Below are 13,808 nucleotides of genomic sequence, written 5' to 3' on the forward strand. Positions count from 1 at the left end.
CCCGACCGTCCAGCGTCGCGCCCCAGCCCAAGTCCGATGCGTCCGAGAAGAGAACGTGGTTGGGTATCTGAACTGCCAGGGGAAGACCCTCTCGTAGGCTGATATTGTTCTTCCACCAAGTCAGACAAGACTTTATCTTTTCGGAAATCGGGATCGAGACCGCCTCTAGCGTCTTGTCCTTTTTCCAGTGAAAAGCCAGATGGAATTGAAGAGGACGGAGGTGTAGCCTTCCTAGCGAGAAAAATTGCTCCAGGGATGACAGCGTCCCTACCAGACTCATCCACAGCCTGACTGAGCAGCGTTCTTTCTTCTGCAAAGTGAAACCGTGATACTCTCTCTCTCTATCGTAACGATAGAGCGCAACCTGCGTAGCATAAATAAACTAAACATTAGTTCATCTTTGAAAACAGTACGAAGACTATTCAAAGAAAATCTTTCATAAAATATTTATTAAAAAAATATTCATTTAAAAAGTTTTAAATCATTAGCTCTTTAAAAGCTATTTACGATGGAAAGGGCTCAACGTTGTTTAACTTCGGTTTCCAAGTTAGGACCGCCTACTCTCAGGAAAGGTCGCATATAAACAAATCATTAAAATTTATTTATTTTTGTTTTTTTTTGTTTATTATAAATGGAAAGTTAATCGAAGAGGCCTAATAAAGGCGGTGAGATATGTTATTTTCCTTAGTAAAATAAATTTTTGAATATACTTACCCGATGATCATGTAGCTGTCAACTCTGTTGCCCGACAGAAATCTAAGGTCGGGATACGCCAGCGATCGCTATACAGGTGGGGGTGTACACAACAGCGCCATCTGTGAGCAGGTACTCAAGTACTTCTTGTCAACAAGAACTCAATTTTCTCCTCGGTCCACTGGTTCTCTATGGGGAGGAAGGGAGGGTCCTTAAATTCATGATCATCGGGTAAGTATATTCAAAAATTTATTTTACTAAGGAAAATAACATTTTTCAATATTAATCTTACCCGATGATCATGTAGCTGATTCACACCCAGGGTGGTGGGTGGAGACCAGCATACATGTTAACATTAGAAGCTAAGTATCCCGTATCTTATTTTAGCAGTTATTCAAAATAACAAACATAAAATAAATAAGTACCTGGTAAGGAAGTCGACTTGAACCATTACTCTGCCTTTTTAAGTACGTCTTCCTTACTGAGCCTAGCGATCCTCTTAGGATGCTGAGCGACTCCTAGGTGCTGAAGTATGAAGGGCTGCAACCCATACTAAAGGACCTCATCACAACCTCTAATCTAGGCGCTTCTCAAGAAAGAATTTGACCACCCGCCAAATCAACCAGGATGCGGAAGGCTTCTTAGCCTTCCGGACAACCCAGAAATATTTCAAGAGAAAGATTAAAAAGGTTCTGGAATTAGGGAATTGTAGTGGTGGAGCCCCCACCACTACTGCACTCGTTGCTACAAATGGTCCCAGAGTGTAGCAGTTCTCGTAAAGAGACTGGACATTCTTAAGATAAAAGACGCGAACACTGATTAGCTTTTCCAAAAGGTTGCGTCGAAAATATTTTGCAGAGATCTATTTTGTTTAAAGGTCACGGAAGTTGTGACAGCTCTAACTTCGTGTGTCCTTACCTTCAGCCAAGCTTGGTCTTCCTCATTCAGAAGGGAATGAGCTTCTCGTATTAACAGTCTGAAAATAATAGGATAAAGAATTCTCTGACATAGGCAAAGATGAATTCTTAACTGAACACCATAAAGCTTCAGACGGGCCTCGTAAAGGTTTTTAAAATAGAACTTAAGAGCTCTTATAGGACATAATACTCTTTCTAGTTCATTTCCAACCATACGATAAGTTTGGAATAACGAACGATGTTGGTCAAGGCCGAGAATGCAGCTCGTGTTTGGCTAGAAAACCAAGATGTAGAACATGTAGCCGTTTCGGATGAAAATCCGATGTTCTTGCTGAAGGCATGAATCTCACTGACTCTTTTAGCTGTGGTTAAGCATATCAGGAAAAGAGTCTTAAAGGTGAGATCTTTCAGGGAGGCTGATTGAAGTGGTTCGAACCTGTCTAACATAAGGAATCTTAGAACCACGTCTAAATTCCAACCAGGTGTAACCAAACGACGCTCCTTCGTGGTCTCAAAAGACTTAAGGAGGTCCTGTAGATCTTTATTGTTGGAAAGATCTAAGCCTCTGTGACGGAAGACTGATGCCAACATGCTTCTGTAACCCTTGAAAGTGGGAGCTGAAAGAGATCGCTCTTTCCTCAGATATAAGAGGAAGTCAGCTATTTGAGTTACAGAGGTACTGGTCGAGGATACGGATACTGACTTGCACCAGTTTAGGAAGATTTCCCACTTCGATTGGTAGACTCTAAGGGTGGATGTTCTCCTTGCTCTAACAATCGCTCTGGTTGCCTCCTTCGAAAAACCTCTAGTTCTCGAGAGTCTTTCGATACTCTGAAGGCAGTGAGACGAAGAGCGTGGAGGCCTTGGAGTACCCTCTTACACGTGGCAGACGTAGCAGGTCCACCCTTAGGGGAAGAGTTCTGGGAACGTCTACTAGCCATCGAAGTACCTTGGTAAGTTATTCTCTCGCGGGCCAGAGGGAAGCAACTAGTGTCAACTTTGTCCCATCGTGAGAGGCGAACTTCTGCAGTACCTTGTTGACAATCTAGAACGGAGGGAATGCGTATAGATCTAGATGAGACTAATCTAGTAGAAAGGCATCTAAAAGAACCACTGCTGGGTCCGGGATAGGTGAGCAAAGTATTGAGAGCCTCTAGGACATCGAGGTTGCGAAGAGATCTATGGTTGGCTGGCCCCAGGTGACCCAAAGTCTCTTGCATACATCTCTGTGGAGGGTCCAATATGTTGGAATTATTGTCCCTTCCTACTGAGACAATCTGCTAAGACATTCAAGTTGCCTTGGAAGAAACTTGTTACTAGTGAAAAGTCTAGACCTGTTGAACAGGAGAGGAGGTCACTAGCGAACTCGCACCATGTCAGAGAGTAGGTCCCTCCTTGCTAGGCGATGAACATCAAAGCAGGGAGTTGTCCGTGTTGACCTCCACTACTTTGTCTTGAAGGAGAGACCTGAAGCTTTTCTAGGTCAGACGTACTGCCAGAAGCTTCTTGCAGATAAAATGCATTGTCCTTTGACTCGAGTTCCATAATCCCGAGCATTCCCTACCGCCTAAGGTCGCACCCCAGCCTACGTCCGATGCGTCTGAGAAGAGAACGTGGTTGGGAGTCTGAACAGTCAGGGGAAGACCCTATAAAAGGTTGATAAAGTCCTTTCATCAGGTTAGACCAGACTTATCTTCCGAAAACCGGGATCGAGACCGCTTCTAGCGTCTTGTCCTTTTCCAGTGAAGAGCTAGATGAAACCGAAGAGGACGGAGGTGTAGTCTTCCAAGTGACACCAATTGAACCACGGATGACAGTGTCCTAACCAGACTCATCCACAGCCTGACAGGGCCGTATTCCTTCTTCAGCATCTTCTGGATGGATAGCAGGGCTGGGGGTTGATCGTCTTGATCAGCCATGTCCTCATCAGAGGGTTCCTCATCCGAAACTGATGAGGAAACGGCAACGGAGTGGGCAACGTCTGACTCGCTGAATCCGGTCGCACTGGTGGATGCGTGACGGAGCCGGACACAAGATCATGGTACTGCTGCACAGTCTGTGAACTGTCAACCATGGGGATGCGAGGAAGTACAGCGACAACCCGAAACTGTCTAGACTGTCTGGGTAGTGCAGACAACCTCTTATCGGGTTGCTGAGGTTGCCGCACTGCGTCACAACAAGTCACCTCTGCTGGTTGTTGAACGTCTTCCCAGTGACACACTGAACGTCCACAACCACCTCCGAGAGTAGCTTAACGTCAACGTGCGACTGGCAACCCACACTGGGTCGCACCGGTGGAGGAACCATCTCAACTGGCGGACGTGAGTAGGATACCTCAGCGTCAACAGGGCGTACAACCAACCGGTAGGAAGGTCGTTGGCAAGAAGGTTCTTCTCCGTAAAAAATCCTCTATCAAGGACTAAGCTTGGACTGCATGTCTTGCAACAAAGCCCAAGGTCTATGGGAGCAGGTGTGGCAACAGACGGGGTTAGCGACTGAAGCGGAACCATTTACCCTCCCTGGAAGCATGTTATGCTTTAATTAAAGCCCATTGGAGGCTAAGCAGCTTAAGGCTCCTCTCCAAATGACAGAGTCCTCAAGGGAATATCAGAAGGAGGGAGAACAGCACTTTCTCATCTACAGGAACCATGTCCGAGAAAAGCTAGGTTATCTCAGTGAGGGTTTCACTGGTGCAAAAGCAGCAGACCAGAAGGCAACGTTATGAAACTGCTTGACAGTCTGTGAACTGTCAAAAACTGTCAACCACAATAGGAGCGTGAGGACATACAGCACTGGTGTATTAGTAGCAGACCAGAAGGCAACGTCATGTAACTGTTTGACAGTCTGTGAGTTGGCAACAACCAAAGTTGTGTGGGGAAGCCTCAACTCCTGACTGACTAGTTTGCTGCGGGCGAGTGGCGGTAACCACAGTGTGTTGCGGAGGCTGACACACCGTGTCAAAACACGGCAGCTTGTGGTAGCTCACGCACGGCAACGGAGTGCTCCGTGTGTCTGTGGGAGTCATCATACATCTGGCAGGGTTGACTGTGCATGGGTGGAGGAGCTCTCACAACAAGAGTGTGGGAGCAGGAAGCCATGCCGGGCGCACAACCGTGGTAGGTGTAGGCCCACGGGTGCATCGTCAACCTTCTCCGCAGTCGGAGTGTGGGAGCTGGCAACAACAAAAGCGGAGTGTTGGAGCGTGGGAGGGACTGCCGTGGGTTGCGGAGCATGCCGTATGGGATGCAGAGCATGCCGCATGGGTTGCGGAGCATGCCGCATTGTGTCAAAACACGGCAGCTCTACAGCACCTTCCCACTGCTGATGCGGTAGCTCACGCATGTCAATGGAGGGTGCAGCATGAACATGCGTCTGGCAGGGTCGACTGCGCATCGGAGGTGGAGCTCTCACAGGTGGAATGTGGGAGCAGGCAGCCGCAGTATCTGCTGAGCGCACAACCGTGGAAGATTGTAGATTAACAGGTGCATTGTCAACCTTCCAGCACGATACTCCTGCATGAAGGAGCAAGCTGAGACTGTATAGTCTGCAGCATGGACCACTAGGGTCTATGAAAGAAGGCAACAAACGGAGCTACTGTCCGTTGTGACTGAGGGTCTAAAACAGCTGGTGCGGCAACAGACGGAGTTACTGCCTGTTGCGGTACCACCTTGCCTCTCTTGGGAGGTGTGCAGTCGTCGGATGACTGGAGCGAGTCCGAACTGACCCAGTGGCTACACCTAGGCCGTTGGACTTGCGTGGAAGGGACCGACTTGCACTTAAAAGCTGCAAGATTTGGTCCATGGTTTCTGCGAGAAACCTCTTCCGCAGACGAGGAATAAATGGGCTCTCTCGTCTTTGTGTGGGTGGGGTGATCACGTCGGCAACGTGTGTAGATACACCCGAAACCACGGAGGGAAACGTCTGTTCGTCGATCAAGACCTGTGGAACCCATAAGTCCTTCGACATTACTTCTCCCCTGGGCTTGGGAGCTTGTAAGAGGTATCGGACTAGGTGAACAACAGGCACGAACAGACGAACCCTCGAACACAACACTGTAACACTTTGCGCATATCACTTTATCACTTTTGATTTTCTGTTTGCACTTATTTCACTGAACTCGAAACTTTAAGTGATTTGTACCTGAAACACGCAATCCTATCCTTCATTAAAAGGTAGTAATTGCGAAAACAGTTTTACAATGTAACAGAAAAACATAATGAAAGATAAAGAATTCAGTGGCTGGAAAAGAGACTAAACACTAGATCAAATAAACTACGTTTAAAATCTCTCACCGCATAAAGCCTGGGAACAAGAATAAAACTCTAGAAACGTTTTACCTTCTTCCCCTATAGCGACTAGGGAGAAGAGTAAAAAACGAGAACAACGTTACCCGCTTGAACGAAACGTTTATTTTCCTCTCTCTCCCTCCGTCTCTATCTCTCTCTCTCTCTCTCTTGACTTAGAACCTGAGAGAAGAGCCCAATTATATATCGTTAAAACATATTATTTGTTAAAGGAAAAAAACTGATTAAGCAAAATTACCAAAACCTAAACACACTTCCGTCTAAGGGAAGGGTCGGTCATTTAAAAGTGAAAGAGAGTCTATACTCTCTTCGTCACCAACACTTCCGTCTAAGGGAAGGGTCGGCCATTTAAAAGTGAAAGAGAGTCCATACTCTCTTCGTTACCATATTAAATCTATCCAAAACGAGTTCAAGTTTTGAAATGAAGATAAAACCCCTGCATAGCGAAAGCTCAAAACTGGAATAGTGTACTTCACCAAAAAGTTGTGAAAACAAATCCAGTTAGGGACGGCGTATTAGTAGGTCTTGCCGGTGGCACGACAGAGGAAAAATTGAGTTCTTGTTGACAAGAAGTACTTGAGTACCTGCTCACAGATGGCGCTGTTGTGTACACCCCCACCTGTATAGCGATCGCTGGCGTATCCCGACCTTAGATTTCTGTCGGGCAACAGAGTTGACAGCTACATGATCATCGGGTAAGATTAATATTGAAAAATAAAATATATAGAGGAAAATCTATAATTAATTTATAACGTGATAAGATAATTGCTAAAAGCCTAAACACACTTCCGTCTAAGGGAAGGGTCGGCCATTTAAAAGTCAAAGAAAGTCCATACTCTCTTTGTCATCAAAAATTAAATCTATCCAAGAACGAGTTCAAGATTTAAGATGAAGATAAAACACCTCCACTGCGAAAGCTCAAACCAAAATGAAGTACTTCACCAAATATGTTGAGAAAACTCCAGGTTCTACAGCGAGTAAAAGTACGTCTTGTCGACACGTCGACAGAGAAGAAATTGAGTCTTTGTTTACATCGAGAGTGGTATCTGGCCGACAGTTGGCGCTGGTGGGCACACCCGCAACCTGTATAGCGATCGCTGGCGAGTTTTTTACTGTATGTGTCTGTCGAGCAACAGAGTTGCAGCTATTATACAGTGAACCCTCGTTTATCGCGGTAGATAGGTTCCAGTCGCGGCCGCGATAGGTGAAAATCCGCGAAGTAGTGACACCATATTTACCTATTTATTCAACATGTATATTCAGACTTTTAAAACCTTCCCTTGTACGTAGTACTGTTAACAAACTACCCTTTAATGTACAGAACACTTAATGCATGTACTACAGTACCCTAAACTAAAACAGGCACAAATATTAAAGGTGATTTTATATCATGCATTTCCTAAACACGCTAAAAAGCACGATAAAAAATGGCAACCAATGTTTTGTTTACATTTATCTCTGATCATAATGAAGAAACAAACTGGAGGTAGAGCTTTGCTTATTACCCAGACATATTTCCCATACTTTTCCCTTAGAACTACATCACATCTTCCTACTTTAGATATATATATATATATATATATATATATATATATATATATATATATATATATATATATATATATATATATATATATATATATATATATATTTATATGTATACACATATACATACCTACATATATACATAAATACATGCATACATATATATATATATATGTATATATATATATATATATATATATATATATATATATATATATATATATATATATATATTATTGTATATATATGGGTTATGGAAAAAATCCGCGAAGTGGTGAATCCGCGATGGTCGAACCGCGAAGTAGCGAGGGTTCACTGTATATTCACCGGCTAAGTTAAATATTTAAAATATATGTTTTCCTGTAGGAAATAACGTGATTTAACCGGTTTTCACCTTCATTTCATCCATAATTCGGCAACTTTAATTGGTTGATCTGTTTGTTTGCGGTTGAAATGAAGGTCAAATTCGGTTACCTCACGGGTTTCATTGTAGTGTATTACAGGGCAATGTAACCTAGGAAAACAACTACTTTTTCTTATAGAAAAAATTACGCTCTCTTCGAAAATGACACTCGTTCCCATCGCAAATGAATAGTTTCAGAAATATATATACATCTATATCCTACGATAATGGGGGACCCCCAGTGGGAACTCGGGGTTTTGGGTGGGGAAAACATACTGGGGAATAGATATATAACGTAAAACAAGCCTTTTCTTCTCTATACATTACCTTCTTGAAAATATAATAATCGGAGGAAAATACAAAACAGTATATCTGGATAAACTTTGGAGGCGCCGTTGCAAAAATTGTGTCATGAAAAAATACAGTAACCAGTGCTGCCAATGTCCGATGTAGATCAAATGTTAACATTCCATGCTAACATTAGCACCCGTACGTTCGTTCGTTTGTGCATACCAGTTTCGCCCTGCGCAGAAACCCCTCCCCCCTGCGCAGAAGCTTTTTCCCATTTTATTACTCGTTTTATTATCCTATTCCTTTTAAAATCGTCTCATTTTATATTCCCATTCAATATTATTTATCATTCATTCTATTTTATCTTCCTAAATTGGGTTTATTTCTTTTGTTATTTCCTTTTCACTACCCGGTTTCACATAAATTCTTCCTCTGGACTAGTTTCCCTATCCAGTTCATTCATGGTAAAACCATCTCATTTTATATTTTCTTTCAATATTATTTATCATTCATTCCATTTTACCTTCCTATATTGTTTTTATTTCCTTTTCACTCCCCAGTTTCACATAAATACTTTCCCTGGACTAGTTTCCCTACCCAGTTCATTTATGTTTACCCTCTAGACTCCCTTATTTTTCTGTTAACCAATCAGGAACCGATACGTATTCAAAGTTTACACAAGGGGGTTGACAACTGATATTTCCCTACCCCCTTCCTTTGTCTCTTTAAGAGGTCTGTTCATCCCTCTTCTACGAAGCCCTTTTCCTTTGTAACCTTTGAACTAGTCAGGTGTCCGACATTTCGAGTGAGATTTATTTTTTCGTATTTTACGATGGAGGAAATTATAGATACTTGTAACGGCTGCAGTATTCCGTAGTTAAAAGCATTTGCTAAATTCCATGGTGATTTTTATGATTCTACTGCCAATGTTGATATTTTCCTGAAATCACACAATGTAATTGCTCATCGTTTGCAGTGCCCAAAGTGTCGTTCCCCCCTATCTTACAGGAGAGATATTCACGTGTTTTATTGCAATGCCGAATCCACCATACCTAAAACCAAAAAGAAACGTCGTTGTGGTTATACCGTTACTTCCTATAAAGGTACATTTTTGGGAAAAAGTCGTCTACCCCCATGGAAGACTCCCGTGACCCGCAAGTTTCGGCGTCGTCTTCGTAAAGGTAAGGAGAATTTTACCGTTTTCAGTAAATACCTGAGGTTTGTGACCTGTCATACTACTAGGATAGGTTAGGTGGGTTTGTTAGGTTCTGTGCCCTTTTTGTACTATTTATATATTGAGTAAAACTTATATGGAGAAATTATTTAGAATACGTAAGGAAATATCTATCATTGCTATCGCTAGTAATGTCATCGTGCCGTTGGTAACTCTGTGTACCATACGTCAAAGTTGGTAACACTGTGTATTATTGGTAACGTTGCTAATGTTATCGTTCGCAGTACATTCGTTTAAGAGAAGTGACACCGTTGAAGAAATGCTTATTTAAGTATTTTAACACATATATGACATCAGTGATTATATTTAACCATTTTAACAGAAAATATGTGTTTTCCTGTAGCAAATAACGTGATCTAACCAGCTTTTACCTTCATTTCATCAGTAATAACATCAACCAATTCGGCAGATTAAAGTTATCCGAATTGGTTGATCTGTTTGTTTCCGGTTGAAATGAACATCAAATTCGGTTAAATCACGTTATTTACTATAGGAAAACATATATTTGCTGTTCGAAATCTTACCCTGTAATACAATACAAAATTACCTAATCACGTTATTTACTATAGGAAAACTTATTTTCAGTTCGAAATCACACCCTGTAATACAATACAAATTTACCGGATATGAAAATTAAAGTACAGGTAATATAATGAATATTTTCTGTCCGAAATATTTCCCTGTCCTTAAATATAATTTTACTGAAAACACGAGATACCAAGTAATAATAATATAGTGTTCATGCATTGGGCAAGAAATTAAAGTATCATATATTTTGCTATCAAAACCATAGTAAGTTTTCTTCCATATATTTACCACTGTAATGTTAAGTTAAAACTACAGATCAAGGGTAATGTTATCATAGCCTAGGGAAAATTACAATATGCCTTACCCGGTTATCTTCTTTGGATGCCTTTGTAATCGATTAAAATTCCATAACACTGATCTGAGACATGGTATATTTAAAATTAATAACCATGCATATATAAAACAGTTCACTGTGATTATCTATAACATTTCTGTAGGGTTCACAAACACACAATCTTTCATTACTATAACTACTATAAACAAGGACCGATTACTAAACTAGTTCGAAACTTCGAACTTCGCACCGGTGGAGTTCACTGTCATAGGCTCATAGGTCTCTGCAACGGCGCTTCAGATTTAGTATTTTTAATATGCTTTACTTTACTTTCTCCTATTATATTTTGTCTTTTTTCTACCATATATAATCTACATTTTTAAATTTCCCTATTCACCTCACTGTAAAAAAAAATATACATCGATTTATTTTTTGTCCTCTGCATATGATTGTTTGAGCTACATACAGTAGACTCACTTATTTCTTTCCATCTTCCTGAAAATCATCATCATCGTCTCCTCCTGCGAATATTGACGCGAAAGTTCTCGGTTAGACTTCGCCAGCCGTCTCTATCTTGAGCTTTTCATTCAATACTTCTCCATTCATCATCTACTTCACGCTTCATAGTACTCAGCCATGTAGGCCTGGGGCTTCCAACTCTTCTAGTACCTTGTTGAGCCTGTACGGTCACCTTCCGACAAGTGTGTTTCTATGTCTATAAATCCTTTGTATGTATTTCATGCATTTGTATTCAAATTCGAGATATTTTGTTCTGTATCAGTAAACACGGAATTCTCCGCGCTTCCTTCTGGTGTAATAATTAAACATGTACATTTTATATTAAGATTATTATTCCATGATTTTGTACCAAAAAAACGCAAATTTAAACCTAAGCCTGGCTAATCCGCCTTCGGCATTTTTCCGTGCTACTTATACATCTGCACGTCTATATGTAGTCCGACTCTCTCGTCAATAAATCATCAGTGTAGGAAACTGTCTCTCTGTACCCTTACAAGGTCAACTGAACGTTTGATGAACTAATCTCTCTTGGGGAGTATGAAGAGCATTCCCAAACCATCTATATCTACCCCTCGTCATGATTTCGGCCACATATGGCACTCGAGTAATCACTCTTATAGTTTCATTTCTAATCCTGTCCTGCCATTTAACTCCCAATATCCTTCTGAGGGTTTTGTTCTCAAATCTACTAAATCTATTGCCGAGTGTTTCATTGTCATACCATGATTCATTTCCACTGAGTAACATCGCCCTCACTAAACTGATATATAGTCTATTCTTTATATGTAATTTCAGGCGATTTGATTTCCAAACTTTACTTAATCTAGCCATTGTCTGATTGGCTTTTTTAAATCTTTCATGAAACTCTAATTCTAAAGACCCTGTATTGGAGATCATAATTCCTAAATACTTATGTAAGGACAGTGAGACAAGCGTCACCAAGATCAACTGATACTTTATTTGTTGTTGTTGTTGGGGTATTAAAGCCAACACTTGTTTTTGGCACGGGCCTTTCCCTTGGTTGGCCCGTAGAAAACTTTATTTGAATGCGCACGGAAATACATTACAAGGTGCGCACGGAAAGGTAGGATGACGTTGGCGCCAAGTCAGATTGAAGTGCCCGCCAAAATATATGTGTTTTCTTACACTTACAAATATATGAATTATGGGTTAACAAAAACATGTTATGAAACGATACATATATCAAAATGTAGCTCTGGTAGAGCGGAATATATATACATAGGACACCACAGTGTGGCGAAGAGAGAATTTAAATAAATAAGTAGTTTGTCGATTTTTTGGACGACGAAGGGATCGGTGTCCTTACACTTAAATGATTCTACCTCATTAATCCTTTCTTCCAAAGATATCTCATCTTCCATTGCATACTCCATTCTCATCCTCTGTCTTTCTTCTATTTATCTTCAGCCTAACCTCGTGTGACATTTCATGCATTCTGGTAAGCAAGCATTGCAAATCCTGTGGTGTTCTGCTAACAAGGACAGCATCATCAGCATACTCTAGGTCTGCTAAATTCCTATCACCAATCCAGTCCAACCCTTCTCCACCATCTCTGACTGTTCTGCGCATTACAAAATCCATGAGGAGGATAAATATAGGTGACGACACATTCCCTTGGAGTACTCCGCTGCTCACTGAAAATTCATTTGATAAGACCCCATTAACATTAACTTTGCACTTGCTATGCCTGTAAGGACAGTGAGACAAGCGTCACCAAGATCAACTGATACTTTATTCTTGTGTGTGTGTGTGTAGATTGCCATGCATATAGCATGACACGGGCTCTTGCCTTTGGGCAGCCCGTAAGTACTTTATTCGAATGTGCACGGAAGTATATTACAAGGTGCGGACGGAAAGGTAGGATGACGTTGGCGCCAAATCAGATTGAAGTGCCCGCCAAAATATATGTGTTTTCTTACACTTACAAATATATGAATTATGGGTTAACAGAAACATGTTATGAAATGATACATATATCAAAATGTAGCTCTGGTAGAGCGGAATATATATACATAGGAAACCACAGTGTGGCGAAGAGAGAATTTAAATAAATAAGTAGTTTGTCGATTTTCTGGACGACGAAGGGATCGGTGTCCTTACATGCCCATCAACAGACTTGGTCAAATATACATATTTAAGAGGAATTCCATAATAAGGCAGGACTCTCCACAAAATTAGCCAGTGCACACTATCAAAGGTTTTTTCATAGTCCACAAATGCCTTCAAAATGGGATTTCTATATTCTACCCTTTGCTGTACAAGTCTCAAAATGAAAATTTGGTCAGTGCAACTTCTACCTTTTCTAAATCCTGCATTTTCATCAATCTTTCTCTCCAATCTCTTTAGAATAATAATAATGATAATAATAGTAATAATAATAATAATAATAATGATAATAATGGATGGTGTGCACAGCACATCTATGTATCACATACCAGAATAGAGGAGCAAGGAAATAATGTTTATTTGCGAGCAATGTAAGCCACGGTGGACCATGTTAATGAGGAAATGCTCTCAGTCGCTTTTTAACCAGATACAGCGAGTAATCCCCTTCTAAGTGCAGGAGTATCTAACCTAGGTATATCACTTGCTTGTAATATGTCTCTCAGTGTTAACATAAATGATGCAGCAAGAATCACTGGGTATTACATTAGAAACGCTGCTTTTGTAAAACAAAAATAGAATAATAAATAAATAAATAAATAAAGGATCTGGACGAATATTTTGTAAAGAAACGTGTGATAAATTGTGTTATTACCAGGATTGGTTACCATAACTCCAACTATCACAATCTACACAAAGTGCAACTTAAATTGCAAAATACAACAAAAAGAGGAGCAAGACTGATAAAAGATCTCACTCCATATTTTTTCAATTACACTGTCTACAAAGAAGAAAATTGTTGAGATAATGACTGAAATAAAAACATGGATGCAGAGGAAAAAGCTTAAATTAAATTATGATAAAACAGAATGTATGTTTCTTTGGTACAAAGGTGGCTTTGAAGAATTACCAGTTA

General features: G+C 40.8%; 1 long non-coding RNA gene across 2 annotated transcripts in view; it reads right to left on the reverse strand.

Moving 5' to 3' along the window:
- The window catches only part of LOC137627730 (uncharacterized), a 281,697-nt gene extending 271,024 nt beyond the window's left edge, over positions 1-10,673 (reverse strand). For both annotated transcript variants that reach the window (XR_011041210.1, XR_011041211.1), the window contains exon 1: positions 10,280-10,673. This is a non-coding gene — a long non-coding RNA (uncharacterized lncRNA). The remainder of the gene's footprint in view (positions 1-10,279) is intronic.
- Between the last annotated feature and the right edge of the window lie 3,135 nt (positions 10,674-13,808).

This window comes from Palaemon carinicauda, chromosome 2 (genome assembly GCF_036898095.1).
Source record: "Palaemon carinicauda isolate YSFRI2023 chromosome 2, ASM3689809v2, whole genome shotgun sequence".
NCBI lineage: Eukaryota > Metazoa > Arthropoda > Malacostraca > Decapoda > Palaemonidae > Palaemon > Palaemon carinicauda.